This window comes from Canis aureus, chromosome 28 (genome assembly GCF_053574225.1).
Source record: "Canis aureus isolate CA01 chromosome 28, VMU_Caureus_v.1.0, whole genome shotgun sequence".
NCBI lineage: Eukaryota > Metazoa > Chordata > Mammalia > Carnivora > Canidae > Canis > Canis aureus.
The window spans coordinates 25926100-25944918 of record NC_135638.1 but is presented as its reverse complement, the minus strand read 5'-3'; the positions used below and the strand labels follow the sequence as shown (position 1 = coordinate 25944918).

The 18819-nt window shown below is 38.5% G+C and overlaps 1 protein-coding gene across 5 annotated transcripts in view; it reads right to left on the bottom strand.

The window, feature by feature from the left end:
• The window catches only part of CRH (corticotropin releasing hormone), a 183382-nt gene that overhangs the window by 109523 nt on the left and 55040 nt on the right, over positions 1-18819 (bottom strand). For all 5 annotated transcript variants that reach the window (XM_077876768.1, XM_077876767.1, XM_077876771.1 and 2 more), the window contains exons 2-3: positions 2969-3117; positions 34-226 (exon numbers count right to left, since the gene is read on the bottom strand). The gene's annotated coding sequence lies outside the window, so the exon portion shown is untranslated. The remainder of the gene's footprint in view (positions 1-33; positions 227-2968; positions 3118-18819) is intronic.

The window sequence follows — 18819 nt, the reverse complement described above, 5'->3', positions numbered from 1 at the left end:
TTATTAAAGACATTTTCAGGAGAGCAGGCTCACATTGCTTAGGAATCCATCCAGCCCTGCTGATAATTCTCACTATGAGGTAAGGAGCACAATCCGAGAGGTCCTTCATCTTCTGGAGAGTGGAACAATGTGGCTGTCAACACAAAGATTGAAGATGCAGGTGGACGCTACTCAGCAGGAGCAAAAGGATGCCTCGGTAGCAGTGATCATGTTTCATGCAAATGACCTGAAAATCAAGAGAAGGGGAAAAAAAAAACAAAATGTAATTTTCTAAGTTTTTCAACAATGGTATCTATTTTAAAAATAAGGGTTCTGTGCTTCAGGGCACTGTGCTTTAGTGTGAGAGCTGAATATGGAAAAAGATCAGTTGCCCTCAAGGAGTTTACAAGGAACAGGAGAGATGAAAACTTAAAGTAGAAGGCAGCAAGAGATGAGTATCACAAAATCAGAAGGTGAGTTCAGAGAGGAGAGAAATCACATGCTGGGGTATCAGAGAGGCTGCAACCAACTTGGGCAGAGCAATGCAGGGCTGTGGCAGGAGGTAAATGAAGCAACTGTGCTCCAGTTGTCTGAACCACCTCCCTCTCACCAAGCACTTTTCCTTCACTTAACAATTTCCCTCCTTGCATCATCTGGATTTCTTTCCTTCTTTCTTCTCCTTCTTTCACTTGTTCATTATGTATCTCCTCCACTAGAATGCAAGCTCCATGAGAGCAGAACTTTGCCTTGTTGTCTTCAATGTCTAGATCAGTGACTAGTGTGGAATAGGTATAGAGTAATGAGTAAATGGTATAGGAAGTAAGGCAGGCATGCAGGAAATAAGGAAAGGAAAGGAAAGGAAAGGAGGGAGGGAAGATACAGTCCACAGGGATGAATTTATGACCCTATCATCTTTACCCTACATCTTATCTACATTTTAAAGTTTGATGAGGATTACTTGCACTGAGAGATCTCCCTCTGCTCCCTTTAGCCTACCTAATTCTTAACTTGGCCCTAAATTCTTTTACAGTTATGTGTCTGGCCCTTCCCCATCATGCATTCCACCAAACTCCACAATCATTTGTACATGCCATGTCTTTGCTCCTGCTGTTCCTGTGCCTAAAATAGCATCCTTCTTGTACCCTTCTCTGCCAGATAAACTCCCACTCACTCTTCAAAACACAATGTAGCAATTTAGCAATACTTAACAAAATGTTAAATGTACACTCCTTTTGATCCATCTACCCACTTTTGGAAATGTATTCTTGAGGTTTTCTCACATAAGACCAATGTGAGCTCTTCTAGGAAGTTCTACACTCTGAGGCCAGGCCACAGGCTCTCCTGTGTTCGAGTAACACACAGAGCACCCCTCTCATTTATCATTTATCCTACAGTGTGTACCTATTCCTTTACAAAGTATTCTCCTCATAATAAACCTGAGCAGCTCAGGAAACTTACATCCCTAATGGGTAGACAGACAAAATATCAGTAAGAGAGCAAATAAATACATAAATATATACTTTCAAATAAAAGCTGGAGAAAAAAAAGAGGGATAATGCAACCTCCAAATAAGGAATGAGGAATCTCCTTTTTGGGGGGGGAAATGGAAAATGTTTATGTTAAGGAAAATGAAAGAAACAAACCTGCTTATAAATTATAATCATGGCTACGTATAAAAATGTACCCTAAAGACATTTCTCAGAAAAACTGGACTGAGATATACCTAAAGAGAATCTTCCTTTTTTAACTTATTGTATACTTACTGTGTAACACAGTTGACATATTTTTAAATCTAAATTCTCCTCTAAGTGGCAGTACTATGCGCTTTGATATTCTATGCTATGTTGCAGGCATCTAGGTCCTGTCTGCCCAAGTATGCTGTAAGATTATGGCAGACAGAATCCATATCCTGTATATCTTTTGCCTGCCCCCATGTCACCTAGCACAGGATACACAGAAGGATTTCAATTACTACCTAGTTGATTGGTCATAGAAATAACTGAAAGCACAGGTGCTATTGACAAGTTTGAAACATCATCTATGAATAAAGTGATCAAATTCATGGAGAGAGAGGAATCCAAAAATGGTCCATGACTACCTCATATTAAAACAAAAACAAAAACCTCTGAGGCTATAGATGAGTATAATTTTAACATCTGAATTTACTGCCTATATAGTGAATTTATGACTTATAAGAAAAAAACTTTACTTTGAAGGAGTACAGAAACCTACAGGAAGTGCATCATGCATGGCCTCTGATTTCTATACTCTCTATTTTCTAAAGAAGGAGAAGGAAAAGGAAGAGAATCACACACACAATTAATAAAATGAACAGGCAAGTCACAGATTGGGAAAAATTATCACAACATATATATGGAATATTATTGCACGTGTACTGGATTGGCAAAATTTTTAAAAATCTGACATTAAGAAATGTTTTCAAGAATGTGGCTCATTGGGAACTTTCATCCATTGCTGCTAGAAGTGGAAATATATCCAGCTACATACAGTTGATTCTCATTATCGGGAGTAGTTATGTTCTATTTATAAAGTTGCCACAAACACTGAATTAGCAAATATTGAACCACTCCTCTTGGGAGAAAGAAAGGGTTAGTTTCCTCCAAGTTTCTAGTCACAATGTTTTCATCAGCCAGTCAATAGCCATAAACTTGTTTTATGTGTGCTTCTGTTTAAAGACACCTTATTTAATATATGTTGTGGATTTATCAACATTGAATTCAGGGCTGATAGCACTATAACTTACACCTAAAGGAAACATTTAAAATACATATATTCTCCACAAGGCAAATCATAGTTTTCTTGTGCTTAGGAACACTAGACAGCACTTCATTACTACACCTGGGGCTCATTTTAAACAGTGAAATCAACAACAACAAAAAAAAACACAAAAATATAAAAGACGTGGCACTAATAGACATGTAAAGGACACTTGTTCACAGTAAGCTGAAAAAAGAAGGCAGAGTGTCACCTGATTCAACTTCCGCTGGGAATGTGCACATTGGCAAGTCAAATATTTTGTCACTCTGCACCTGTCTGTAGTTGACCATGAAAGCAGCATAAGTATTGATGTTGGAGTTACAAATAAATTCTATCAAGGAGAACTCATAAATGCAGAATCTGCAAATAATGAAGATAGACTGTACTTTAGTTAGAGCATTTATAGTCATTATTATATATCAGTACAATGCTGAGCATCCACCATAACCCAGCTATTTTCTCCTTGGCATAAACCCTTAGAAATTCTTGTACATGCTCAACAGAAGATATATACAGGTTTAATTTTAATATATCATTCATAATGGCCCCAAACTGGAAGCAACCTAAATACCCATTCTCAGTAAAATGGGTAAATATATTGTAGAAGAGTTACACAACTGCAATACTATATAGCAACAAACATTTTTTAAATTTTTTTCTTTAAATTCAATTAGCCCACATATAGAACAACAAACATTTTTAAACTACAATTTCCTGCAACAATGTGAGTGAATTCCACTAATAGTGTAGAAAGATGACATCCATAATGTAGTATTAAATGAAAGAATATTCACTGCATGATCCCATTTTATAAAACATAAAGTTTTTAATACTTCTTTTTTTGTTGAGAAATACAAACAGGTGGTGATATTATAAGGAAAAGCCAAAAATATTTATTACAACAAATATTTAAAATATGCATATAGGTTTGTGATGTGGGAAACAAAGGCAAAAGAAAAATTTACATTTCCTTACTGCTCACAGCCCATTGACTAGTCCCTGAAATAGGCAGAGTGACATCCTCTAGGAACTCAGCTGCCTCGATGTTAATACTTTACTGAGGGCAAAAGGTAATCTTAGCCCCCACCCCCGTCTACTTTCACATATAAAATTTCCTTTGGAAACTTCCTTTATCTATATATACACTGCCCCTCAAGCATCATCCCTAAGCATATGGCCCACCAATATACATGTAAAGAGTTTCATGACTAGGGTTTTATTAGACAGTTATAAATGACCTTTACGTAACAACAGCTAACTCCCTCAAGAACCTGGAAACCTTGCTTCTGAAAATCCTTAGAGACTAACTCTATCCTTAACACCCTCCCAACTTGAAATTATATGATTGGTCACTCCTCATGACCCCAGTGTAGCTCTTTTTGCCCACAGATTCTGTCCCATGCCTTAATAAAACCATCTTTTTTGGGACTTCTGGGTGGCTCAGTGGTTGATCATCTTGCCTTTGCTCAGGCTTGATCCTGGGGATCTGGGATCAAGTCCTACATTGGGCTCCCCCTTGGGGAGTCTGCTTCTGCCCCTCTCTCTCTCTCATGAATAAATAAATAAAATATTTCTTAAAAACATCTTTTTTGTACTGAAGACATCTCAAGAATTCTTTCTTAGCTATTAGCTCTGAACCCCAACATTTCCTACATCGCCTTGCATACACTTTTCTGTGTATATAGTATATTTTACAATAAAAAGAAAAACTAAATATTTTTTATAGGGTCAGAATATTCCACAAGTAAAATTCTTTTTTTTTTTTTTCTTTTTTTTTTTTTAAAGGGTGTTGCCTGTGTTCTTCTCTAGGATTTTTTTTTTTTTTCTAAATTTATTTTTATGACAGTCACAGAGAGAGAGAGAGAGAGAGAGGCAGAGACACAGGCAGAGGGAGAAGCAGGCCCCATGCACCGGGAGCCCGATGTGGGACTCGATCCCGGGTCTCCAGGATCGCGCCCTGGGCCAAAGGCAGGCGCCAAACCGCTGCGCCACCCAGGGATCCCACACAAGTAAAATTCTTATATGAAATGGGGAAGTGAGGCAAGCAAGACCTATTGGCAAAGTTGCTTTTTAGCTTTTCCTAATGTTTAAAAGATTACCACCTTAATAAGGGCATACATCTTCAACGTGGATAGAACTGGAAGGTATTATGCTGAGTGAAGTAAGTCAATCGGAGAAGGACAAACATTGTATGTTCTCATTCATTTGGGGAATATAAATAATAGTGAAAAGGAATATAAGGGAAGGGAGAAGAAATGTGTGGGAAATATCAGAAAGGGAGACAGAACATAAAGACTCCTAACTCTGGGAAACGAACTAGGGGTGGTGGAAGGGGAGGAGGGCAGGGGGTGGGGGTGAATGGGTGACAGGCACTGAGGGGTGCACTTGATGAGATGAGCACTGGGTGTTATTCTATATGTTGGTAAATTAAACACCAATAAAAAATAAATTTATTTTAAAAAGAAAATAAGGGCATACATCAATTCACTTGCCTTTTAATAATATTATATTTGAGTTGGAGGTCTTTATTTATCTTGTAGTTAAATAAGCAAAACATGTAATGAATAAATACAGTGTATTTACTCTCATCCATTAAATGGAAGTAACCAAATATAATTATATTGGTCAATCCAATAACTTATCCTGAGTCTTTTGGTTTAAACCAGCATATGGGGGATCCCTGGGTGGCTCAGCGGTTTGGCGCCTGCCTTTGGCCCAGGGCACGATCCTGGGGTCGCGGGATCAAGTCCCACATCGGGCTCCCAGCATGGAGCTTGCTTCTCCCTCCTCCTGTGTCTCTGCCACTCTCTCTCTCTCTCTATCATAAATAAATAAATCTTAAAAAAAAAAAAATAAATAAACCAGCATATGGGAATCATTAAGTTAGCCAAAGCCTTATCTGAGCCACAAAAGTTAATACATGAAATTGCACCTGGCAGAAGTATCTAGAACCTCCTATCTGAAGTGTATTAGTGACAGCTCTAAGCACTTTGGAAAACAAATACAAAAAGTTGAACTGTCTGAACAATATTAAAGCCACAAAGTGTGAAACAAAATAATCCTCACAGTAAACCAATTTTTCTGTAGGATGTATCACTTCTTTTTTGATCACTTTTCATCTCTTAATCCAGAGTCCATCACCTACCCTGTACAGATGAGTAATTTGAATTAATCATGTAACTTCTCAGGCCTCTAGTTTTCTCTCTATAATACATAGGGTGTAGGCCAGCCATCTCTAAATTTGCTTTCCAGTGCTAAGATTCTCGAAACCAAGTGAAATGTATGTATGTATGTACATAGGTATGTATTTATTTATTTAAATTTAATTATGAACATACAGTGCAATATTGGTTTCTGGAGTAGAATTCAGTGATTCGTGACTTACACACAACACCCAGGGATCATCACAACAAGGGCTCTCTTTAATTCCCATCACCAATTGTAGCTCATCCCCTACTAAGGGAACTGTTTTTAAAAGAGAACCCTTCACCTTAATGCTCAACCTACAATTTATCTGCATTTAAGTGATAAATGGCCTGACAACCAAAGGAAATAATAGAATCAAAAGACAATCAGAATCCCAAATAAATTATTATAGTTATAATCTTCCTTCCTTAAATTGACCTAAAATGGACTTTGTTATCAATAAATTCCCCAGCATATAAAGCAAGAACACAGACCTTAAGGAACCCCAGGGGGAACATGATTAAATTGAAAGAAAACCACATATTTGATAGTACAATCATTTCACAGTTTTCAAAGGGCCTTTCTCCAAGCTGTTCCTTACTGCTCCTGTGATGTTTCACAAAAGAACTCATTAGGCTTTGAGAAGTGCCAGTTGACATTTGTGATCTGTGTTTCAGGTTATAATATGTTGTTAAATGTGAAGAAATAAAATCAGTGATCTTTAATTCAAATAGATCCATAAGCATATCCAAATGTCTGTTCTGCTTGCTACAACAGCTACAGATGACTCGATTTTCACCTTGAACTTAAAGCATTAGTCTACGATTAGATCAAGAGATCTGAATAGTCAAATAGGTAACTCATCACTTCCCTACTAGCATAGGCCTATGGGTCCTGCCCTTCAATATTGGGTCTGGGTGAAGAGGTAATGTTTTTGAATTGCAATCTCTGTCCTCCACTGCCAGTACAACTAGCAAGTAAGGAAAAACTGATTTTTTAAGGACCTGTGTGGAGACTGATGTTAAATCTACTTTGGTGTTTTAATAAACTGATGAACATTTTGGGCTTGTTAAAATCATCTTTCTCCAAATTTGAAATTCTTCATCACATTAAGCCATATTTTCTCCCAGAAATTAACTATCCTAGAAGAGTCTTGATGGAATTCTTTATTTCACTAAGAGAAATAAAAATATTCTAAATAGAACTTCCAGTTTCCATTGTAAGAATGATGCTAGCTAACATGTACTGAGTGCCCACAATGCCAGGCACTATTAGATGTTTTACATGCACTATCTCTTTTAAAACTCATAACGAGTATAAGTGGCTAAAACTATCACAATCCTCTTTTGCGGATAAGGACAATGAAGGACTGACAGATTAAGTAATTTGCCCAGGATCACTCAATAAGTATTGAGTCTAGGACTGGAATTGTGGAATCCAGACATAGTGCCACAATACGTATTTTTTTAAAATATCTCTATACATTGCTGTCATATTCTTCCTTCCAGTCCTATATGATAGTAAATACCACTTAAGTTACCTTCACAGCCCTCAGTAACTCTCTTCCTCTGAGAACTGCCTACACACCCGCACCCTGGAAGAATCCTATAAACATGTACCTACTATATTACTTTGCCTTTTTGATCATAGCTGACTGGATCATGAGTGGACACCTGACCCAAGCCAGGCCCATCAGAATCCCTCAAGAATTTAAACTGAAAGCTCTAGTACAGAAGTATTAGGAGCTGTCATGTTAATGGCCAAGTTCTCTAGTAGTCAAGTTGTAGGGGTTCCTAGAGCTACCTCTGGGAACTTAGCCCCTTCCTGCATACTGCTTATCCAGTTTTCCTAGATTTCTATGAGGTTTCTTTTCCTGAATCTAGGCTGCATGAGTGGTAACCAAGATACAGTCATTTACTCATTTAATAAACTTTCAAGCATATCCTATATGACACGCATATAGATGGAAACTTAGTGAGTGGAATCCAACATTAAAACAACTAAACACACAAATAAATATATAGTTTCCAACTGTAAAAAGTGCCACAGCAAAAAAGTATGGGTTCTGTTAGAGAGGGAATTACTTTTGCCATAAATGAGATAATATATGTGAAGCACTTAGCACAGGGCCGAACTCCTATTAGGCTCTCAGTATATGTATATTCTTTGGACAAATCTCTCTAAATAATAAATAATAGTTCTGGCACAATGTCTTCCTGGTTGAGGCCCATATCCTGCCAAACTGTTCTAATTGACTGCTAATTTACTCCCTGCCTTTGGTTTCTGCTGCCAAATTATTATTCCCAAAATATCTTTTTATTATGCTGCCTATTTGTATCCCATGCCAAAGGATTTGGACTCTTTCCAGTAAGCCAGCTGTGAGGTCTCAAATGAGAGAAATGTAGGTAAGCTGGATTCTTGGTCACCTGCTCCCCCAACCATTACTCCAAGGGAAAATAAAGGTATAAGCTTCATGCACCATGGGCAAGAGGGTGCATGAAGAGTGAATGTCAGGTAGGCCCCTACAGCATCATTTCTAATGGGTTAAATAAGTATTCCAGCAATTCAATCTGCCCAGATAAGTTTTGACCAATGAGGGAGGGAGAAGGAATGGAGAGAACAGTTCTGAGATAAACCCTTCATTCTTCAGCACTGGAAAGACTGCTTTGATCACTCAGAGCAAACTTCTGTGGAGATGGTCAGTTTAGTAAAAAAGTTCAATCATCTGTTTGATCTTCTTCACCATATCTGGGTATTGGAGACATTCTCTTTGAGAAGCAGGAAGAGATTCAGCCCCACCAGGTGCTAGTCTGACATCTATTCTCTCCTCCTCCTCTTCCTTCTTCTCTTTCATCTCTCATCTAAAGCATGTTGTGACATTTCATGTGGCTACACAAGATAACAATCAATTACACAAGGACCTAGCTGGTTTACAATGGGAATTATAGCTGTAGGAAATAGAGTTTATTCCTGGAAAGGATAATGAGAGCGTAAGAACTTTGATTTTATGAATCACACTACCCGGTGTGGAAACAAAGTACACCTGATGAAAAAATCATTACTGTTCATAAAACTAAATCCAAGTCTGCTCCTGAAGGAGTAGTGAGTTCAATGAAACACATTCCTTTTTCCAGAGAAACACTGTGATACCCATTAGATGACAACTTTGAAATGAAGTAGCACTTAGGAAAATTGCTTACAAACTAGCAATTAAATGTAAACTTCCTTGCCTATCAGCTTCTTTCTCCAATTTTTAAGTGTAAGTTAAAAGAGATCCTTAGAGAATGTTCAACAGATAAGGCTGAAGCAAAACAACATTTTCTACTTCCATAGTGCCTGTCAACCCAATCAATGCAATATGAGTTGAGCAACTCTCAATCTGAGTCCAGGAACGTCTACTTCCCTCCTTTATCATCAACCTGAATTTTGGCAGAGACAGAGGGCACTTGTCCATGGAATTAGTGGGTTTGGATCCCAGCTGCTCAGCCTGCCTGCCTCTCTCCTATCACTGACCCTTACATTCCTCAGGAGGCCGAAGGGAAAGGAGCTAATAAAATTCTCAAAGATGTCTTCTTGTTGATGATAATTTCAAAAGCCATTGTGCAAACTTTTCCCCCATCCTTGAAGACCTGGGGGCTTGACAGAATAAAGTGGAAACACTTTAGAAAGGATGAATGATATTCACAGCAGACTTCAGAATAAATTATATTTTTAAATTTGAAAACAGGAGCCATTCATGGAACATTAGTGAGCCAGGAAACTGACTCGGAGCTAAGTATTCAAAGATCAATACCACATAGTAACTACCCTTCAGGAACTCTCAGTCCAGTAGAGACAACCACTTTAAATATTTTCAGGAACAATACAGGTTTATATAGTACTGAAAAGAATACTTGCTATTTTGATGCCCAGTACCTACCACGCTTCTGATATTAGCACCCAATTTTGCCTCCCCCATTGGATTCAGTCTGGATGTAATAATTCAGTTATGGTATTATGTCCAAGACCAAACTAAGCCAACTGGATACCAATCTCATTGAAAATTATATATGAGGTGCTATCGAATTACAGAAAAGGATTCATAACTCAGCCAGGAAAGATCAGGGGAGACTTTCTGAAATAAGTGATACTAAATTTGAGTCATGAAACCCAAGCAAGAGTTAGGGAAACAGGGTCAAAATAAAGACACTTAGGAGAATAATGCACAAAAGAGATATATGGGGGGTGAGGAAAACACCATAATGGAGACACACATGTATAATTCATTACAATAAAAAGTTTGAAAATAACACTGATATTTAGGCCTCACTCCATACCTATTGAATAAGAATCTCTGGAACTGAGACCAGACATTGGTCTTTTCTAAAAGGCTCCCAGATCATTCTAACTGCAGCTAGAAACAGCACACCAAACCATAAAAGACAAATGCCTGCACCTACACAGCAGACCCTTCACATTCTGGTCCTAGATTTCACATTTCACTTATTTTTCCACCTCTTGGCTCTCTTCCTTTTTTTTTAACCAACAATACTAAATTTCTTGTAGATCTTCAAACATATCATGCCTCCTCAACTATTTACACAGGCTCCCCCTTCCTCCAGCCTCTCAGAGGCTACCCTCTTCCTCATTGGACATCTGAGAAGTTGTCAGTCTTCATGGCCAGCTCAAAGCCTAGCTCCCCTGGAAAGCCTTTCCTGACTCCACTACAGATGGAGGAGCTTCTTCCTCTGTCTTTCCCCAACACCTATCCCTACCACCACTGGAGCGACCATCTTACTATCTTTTTTTTTTTTTTTTTTACCATCTTACGATCTTATAAGACTTTTCACCTCTCCTGCCACGATAGACTCTGAGTGAGGATCTTGTCTTACTTCTGTATCTCTAGTCTAATATATATGATTGCTCCCCAACAAATATTTGTGAAAATACAGCAGAGAGTAAAGAATCTACCCATCTTCTTCTTCCCTAATAGATACTGGATATACTAATCAACTACATTTCTTCCATTCAAGTAAAAAGTCTTAAGGTCTTTAGAACTCCTTTTCAGAGTAGTCATACAGGAGGAACCCCTGCTTAAATATGAAAATAGCCAGCTACTCCTATTTTACTTTGATTATCTTTGGATAAATTCAAAGTTAAGGAGGTAGGACAGATTGCCTGAGGCCAGAAAATCTTCTCAATGTCTCATATAGCAACCTCTAAGTCTTTGCCAGTGTCGGAGAACACACAGGAATATAGAGATCAATAGTCTACCCCTTCACCTAGATCAAAGGCCTCCTGGGAACAAAAGCTACAGTTTATTCATTTGAATTCACAGGCCATATATAACGTGGTATCTAGATTAGAAGAGGAACCCAATAAATGTATAGAAATAAAATAGTCACCCACAGATCTGGCTATCAGTGCTGGTGTTTTCATGGGGTATAATCTGGGATGTCAGCTGGAATATCTTACACATGGCCTTAGCATGTGGCTTGGGCTTCCTCACAATGAAGTGGCCAGGTTTCAAGAACGAGTGACCCAAGAGAGCAAAGTAAGTATACGGCTTTTTTAAAAAACACATGGCATTTTTATGACCTAAATTCTGGATGTCACAAAGTATCACTTTTTGCTGTACTCTACTGGTCAAGGCAGTCTCAAAGGTTCACCCAATTTCAAGGAGAAGGGATATAAGCCTCATCACTCTATGGAAAGACTATCAATTCCACATTTCAAAAGCAGCATAAGGAATGGAAAATATTGGGTAATTATCTTTGAAAAATGCAGTATGTCACATACCTAGGATGATTATGCAGATAAAATGAGACAATGACATAAAGTACTTAGCTTGTGCCTGGCACATGGTAAGTGCTCTGTAAACAACAGCTATAGGTGGTTTTTTAGTGTTGAAATGGCCCTTTCACCTTCCACCTGTGCCACAGAACCACATGGACTGACCTACAGATGAACTATATAGTCAGAGAGACCAAGAGAGTCACATCACCAGTAAGTGGCAGAGCCAGGATTTGAGCCCAAGCTATCTGGCTCCCAAGTCTGCCCTCTTAATCTCTGTATCAAGAAATCTCTCTTTTGGAACATTTATCTTGTTGATGAACCTGAGAACCTGAGGAAGGAAGAGAGCAGCCATCAGTGAAATGAATAGCTCACCAGATTGTGAACATCCAATACTAACTCTATGCCCATGGACATTGGTGGGGTAAAGACCATCAGACAGTTCATACGGACCATGAGCCAGGGCTCAGTTCCCAAAGAAGGGGATCTTCCTTGATCCTAGCATTGACTAAACAGCATTTGGTTATCTACCAAAATCATCCTGGGTCAGGAGAACCTGTTCATGTCACTATCTCTGTACAAATGAACCTACAGAAAGGCAACAAAAGCAACCAGAGCACCAGCAAGGCAGGGGTAAGCTGAGCTAAGTGCTGAGGAGAGGTGGAGATGGGCTCTCCTCCCAGGGGAGGTGGTGTGGCTTAAGAGCATGAGCCTGGAGGCAGCCATCTGGGCTCCACTTCTTACCAGTTAAGTGATCTGCAGTCTGAGCCCCAGTTTCCTTGTTTGTAAAATAGGAAAATGACAATAAGAAAACTCCTGATGAAGGGCTGCTGTGAGGATTAAAGAAGCCAGGGCTTGGAAAACAATGACACCTACAAAGTGTTCAAACAGAATTAGTGAAGATTCTAAGAATATGGAGTTTCCAGTATTCCAGTTTGGGGCCCAAACATTCACTCTCTTGGCAAACATTTACACAGAGCTATGCATATGTGAAAGGCTGGAGCCCCCTCTCCACCCTCCAGGAGCCTGATGAGACCTGCTGCCCCATAACTTGCACTTCTCCTTTATAACCTATATTACATTGGCATTTCTTGTTCAGATCCTGTCTTCCATAGACTGTGGTGCCCAGCAGGGCACAGATCTGTTTTCTTACCTTTAAATCCCCAGCTTTGTACCTAATAGACTCAATAAATATTTGTTGAACTAAAGCAAAGGATTGCAGAAGGGGAAGTTGGGGGAAGTGGGGTAACTGGGTGATGGGCTTATTAAGGAGGGAATGTGATGAGATGAACACTGGATGTTATAATGTATGTTAGCAAATTGAATTTAAACAAAATATTTTAAAAAATGAATGATATACAGACAAAAAAATTGTTGAACTTATCAACAAATAGAATAAAAATTCAACTCCCAACTCAAAAAAATAAATAAAATATATTAAGAATAAATATTTTTAAAACTCTCAGCCCTATTTTCCAGATAGATAATATATTCTAAGAATTCAGTATGCTCTCCCTCTTCCATATAGCTGTCACCATCGTCTTTTCTACTCTTGAAACAAACATTGAAAAAGCAAAATAATAAATAAATATAATTTCAGATAACAAGTGCTATGAAGGAAATAATCAGGATGTTACAATACAAAATTTCTGGGTTGAGCAAGCCTATAGAACCAACAAGAAGAATCTATATGGAACGATGCTGCCATTAAGTGGCCAGGACTTTCCTTCTTCCCTGTGGGCCTAAGACAACTCTCTCTGAAGGATACTAGACAGGCAGTTAGGAGGCAGGATTCTGACACAAGTGCTCTTCATCCTTAGTTAACAGGAATCCAGACAGTCTGGGGAAGCTCCTTCTACCCACCAAGGCAGCATCAGCAGGAATCTGTTAAAACTGCAAGGGCACCAAGCAGACCAAAATAGTACAACAAAGGCTCTGAAAATCAAATTGTCATTGAAACCACAGCCTACAAAAGTAGCCCAGGACTTGAATACTAAACCTAAAAAGGGTGAGCACCTACCAAAATCAAATAAAATCCAGAGTCTCCTGATGTGATAACCAAGATATTCAGGACACAACCCAACACACCAAGAAACAAGAAAATCACAACTTAAAAGAAAAAAAACCAATCAACTGACACTCAACTGACACCAACACCTAGATGAATCAGATGTTGGAATTATCTGACTTTAAAGGATTTTAAAGAAGCCATCATAAATATGCTTCAGCAAGCAATTAAAAAAGCTCTTTAAACAATGAAAAAATATAAAATCTCAGCAAGGAACTAGAAGTTATAGGAAAGAACCAAATGGCAATTATAAAACTAATAAACATAAAAAAACAACATTTTTAAATCTGACTGGATGGATTCAGTTAGCAAAGTAGAGAAAACAGGACAGAATCATTGAACTTAAGAATACCTAAGAGAAATTACCCAATATGAACAACGGAGAAGAAAGTAAAAAGCAAAACAAAACAAAACAAAAACAAAAACAGTTTCAGGAATCTGTGGGACAACAATGAAAGACCCAATATTGGCATCACCAGAGAGGATACAGAAAGTGGCTAAAAGAGTATCCCAAGAACAATGGCTAAAAACTTCCCAAATTTGGTATAATAAAGCCACAGATTCAAAAAGCTGAGTGAATCTTAAATAAGATAAGCACAAAGAAATCTATACCAAGACACATCATAATTAAACCTTTGAAAACTGAGACAAAATCAAAAGCAGCAGAAAAGGAAATATTACCCATAGAGGACATCTATTCAAATGGCAACAGAACTCTCAGATTTCTCATCGAAAACCACAGAGGCAAGAAGGAAGCTTTTTTCATTTTTCAAGGGCTGAAAAGGAAAAGAACAGTCAACCATGAATTGATATCTCAAAAAACTATCCTTCAAGAATAAAAGGGAAATAAGGGCGTTCTTAGATGAAAAAAAAAAAAAACAAAAAAAAAATTGTTGCTGGAAGACCCACCCTTAAAGAATGGCTAGAGCAGGTTCTTAAAACAGAAAGGAAATGATAAAAGGAGACTCGTAGCATCGGGAAGGAAGAAGGAACAACAGAATGTGCAGAAATATGAGCAAAAGAATAGATTACCCTTCTCACAAGTTTTCTAAATTATATTTGGTATTTAAAATAAAAATGATAATAAGGATACTCAATACAATGATATTTAAAAGTGGAAAAGGTAAAAGGACCTGAAAGGAAGTAAGGTTTTAACACTTCGCAGCCAGTGGTAAATGCTGCTACCATTCAACTGTGATAAGTCACATACCTATACTGAACAGTCAGTGCGACTACTATGAAAATGTTGCAAAATGATACACACAAAAACACCATAAATTGACAAGTGTATCACTTTTACAAACCACTGAGCCTGGTTCTAAGAAACACAATGCTTTATATCTAATGCCTGATTCTTAATTTATGAAAAATATACTAATGGTGAAATGTTTATAGGTTTGACTCAAACCAGAAATTGTATTATAGTCTGTTAACAATATATAAATTACTAAATCACCCACTTGACATTTTCCCCTGAGATGTGTTTTTTTTTATAAAGGAATGTTTTTTTTTAATTTTTATTTATGATAGTCACACAGAGAGAAAGAGGCAGAGACAGAGGCAGAGGGAGAAGCAGGCTCCAGTCACCAGGAGCCCGACATGGGATTCGATCCCAGGTCTCCAGGATCGCGTCCTGGGCCAAAGGCAGGCACCAAACCGCTGCGCCACCCAGGGATCTCCTGAGATGTGTTTAAAAGGATTTTCTTCACCTCATACATGACTTTATGATACTTTTTTAGTAATGTGGGTCAAATTACCATACACACAATAAAGAACATTTTCAACAAAGTACCCATAAGATAAAATTCAAAAAAATCTTTGTCCCTTGATTGGAATAAAATTAACTACTTCAATTAAAAAAAAAATTTATGCCTCAGGGAGCAATACTTTAGAGAGAAGGGTCAGGAAATGTCTTTCCTTGAAAGCAATGTTTGAGATCTTAAGATAAATGCATTCCAGGTAGATAAGTACCCTATATAAAGATCCTAAGGCAGAACAGAGCTTTGCTTTGGTTCAAGAGTCTTCTACCAAATAGATTATTTATATGTGTACCTTCTCTAATTGTTTTTGTTGCCTAAAACACACAGATTCGGGCAGCCCCCATGGCCTTGCGGTTTAGCGCCACCTTCAGCCTGGGGTGTGCTCCTGGAGACCGGGGATGGAGTCCCGTGTCAGGCTCCCAGCTCGGAGCCGGATTCATTCATTCATTCATTCATTCATTCATTCTCTCTCTCTCTCTCTCTCTCTTTCTCTGTCATGAATAAATAAAATATTTTTTAAAAAGTTCACACTTTTGAACATTCTCTAATTAAAAATAAATAAATAAATAAAAATAAAACACACAGATTCTTTGTGCCTTAAGAGTTTTACTGATACGTGCCATAAGGAGAAATATCCAATCAATAACAAAATCAGCAAAAATGGGAAAGTTATTAGGATACCAGTAAACTCACAGAGATCTCAGAATAAATGGTGTCTGGATTTGTCTTGTGTCCCTTTTCCCCATCTCTTTGCAAATGATTCCATGGAGGTTCCTACCTTTCTACCTTATCCCTCCCTTCTTTTCTACTTTATCCCTTATCCCTCTACCTTATCCTTTCTACCTTATCCTACACACAATTCAGTATTTACTTCTTTAACTTGGTACTTTTTTTAAAAAGATTTTATTTACTTGAGAGAGAGCACAAGCAGGGGGGAAGGGAAGAAGGAGAGGGAGAAGCAACTCCCCCTAGGAAGGGAGCCCAAAAACTCAGGGCTTGATCCCAGGACTCTGAGATCATGACCTGAGCCGAAGGCAGACACTTAACCAACTGAGCTACCCAAGTGCCTCATCTTGGTATTTTTAATATGGAAAATAAGTGTCAATTTGTGAACTTTTTAAAGTAACCTTAGATTACTGGTTCTCAACCAGGAGCAATTTTGCTCCCAAATGGCACATCTGGCAATGCCTGGACACATTTAGGTTGTTATGAGTGGGAAGTAGCTGCTACTCTCATCTAATGAGCAGAGGCTAAGGATACTGCTAAATATCCTATAATGGACAGGATAGTCCCTCACAACAGAGACTTATCTAGTCTGATGTTATCTGCTTTAGATTAATGACTATAATGTCCATCCTAAGGGAATTCCAAGAACTCTGTCTCCCACTCCAGTGTCTAATACTGATTCCTCCTTGAAAAGTCAGCTTGATCTTTTCCCAGAACATCAAAAGCACTATGGGTAGTAATTCCCAAAAGATGCTCCATGTGTCATATGACAAAATCGTTCTGTGGTCAAACAAGTTTCATAAATGTTGGTCAGACAGAGATATATAGGTTCCTCTTATTCTTGGAACTGGCTAGATCAATAGCAATGGCTAAGACCATAGGCTAGAGTAGAAATGAGCACCAAAAACAATAGCAAGAGCTCTTTAATGACTACTGAAGAAGCAAAGAGGTAGACAAGGAGACTGGAGTCTAGCAATTTCACTGACAGAGGCTAGAAGGCTCTCTCACACCCACTGATTATCTTCCCCTAGGCAACTCGCTAGGGAAAGTGATGGATACACAAGCAATAGCGGTACAAAGAGCAGGAAACACCTAAGTAAGAATTTAAATCCAGTATTGGTTTCTTGAGACTACCATTATAAAGTACCAAAACCTGGTGGCTTACAAAACAAAAATGTACTGTCTCACAGTTTTGGAAACTACAGGCTTAAGGTCAGGTTGTGGCAAGGTTGGTTCTTTCTAAGGACTTGAGGAAAGGATCTAATGTGGGCTTCTCTACTTGGCTTATACATAGCTGTTTCCTCCGTGTATCTTCTTACATGGAAGATTCGGAAGTAATGGGGGTTAGGACTCCAACATATATTTTTTGGGAGGACACAATTCAACCCATAACACATGGCTAGTTCATACTCTATGTTCTGGCCAATGGTTCTAGTTTTTTGGCCTAAAATCCTTTCACCAAAGCTATTAGTGAACAGTAAAAGGGACATATTTAATTTAATGCCTTCTTATGCATGAGCTACTTCATACAGAAACTGTGAAAAGCTAGACAGTAGGAGGGAGAACAGAAGAGAGGCCTCATGTTGAATAATTGGGGGCTATTTGTGCTTTCCAAGGTAAATGAACTGAGCTATCACAAACATGTCAGCATTTACCTTCAGACAAAGTGTGACAAGAGTTTAGGCAAAGGGCAGTTGTTCTTCCCACTGTCAGAAATAATCATAAAGTCTGTCAAACCTCAGACACAGAGCTCTTATCTGTGGAGAGCCCACCTGCGGCAGCCCATTCAAATCTAGCCTATCTCCTACACCTGCTGCCATTTATTTACATTAAATGGCATTGCAAATTGTAGCAGTTATGTGGATCTTGACCTGAAAGTCATCAGTGCTCAGGCACCTGCCTCACAGACATTGTACTCCCGTAGAGAACTGGCTGCATTCCATTACGAAGTTTGGGTCCTGGAAACTATCCAACAGCAGGTGTGGATAGCCAATATATGGGCCATCGATGACCTGCTTTGGTGTTTGAGCAGGAACCATAACCCACGGAGAAGGCATTCTACATCAACTGCCACTGATAATCATATGGTGCCAAATGTCTGCATAACAATCATTCCTCCTCTCTGTATTATTTCATTTAAAAATATTTACAATATCCTTACTACATACATGCTAGAGACACAACAACCCTATGAGATAGATACAACTACTATTCCCATTTTATAGATGGGTAAATCAGAAGGCACTGAAGGCATAATTTACCCAAGGGCACACAACTTGCAAGTCTAAGAATCCACCTTTGAACCAAGCAACCTGGCTTCAGAATCCATGTTTTGTTATTGTTGTTGTTGTTGTTGTTTTTAAAGGTTTTATTCATTTGAGGAGGAGGGAGGGAAGCACAGAGGGAAAGTGAGAGAGAGAAGCATTCTCCTCACTGGGCAGAGATTTTGACACAGGACTTGATCCCAGGACCCTGAGATCATGACCTGAACTGCAGGCAAACACTTAACCAACTGAGCCACCCAGGCACCCCCAGGATCCATGTTTTATT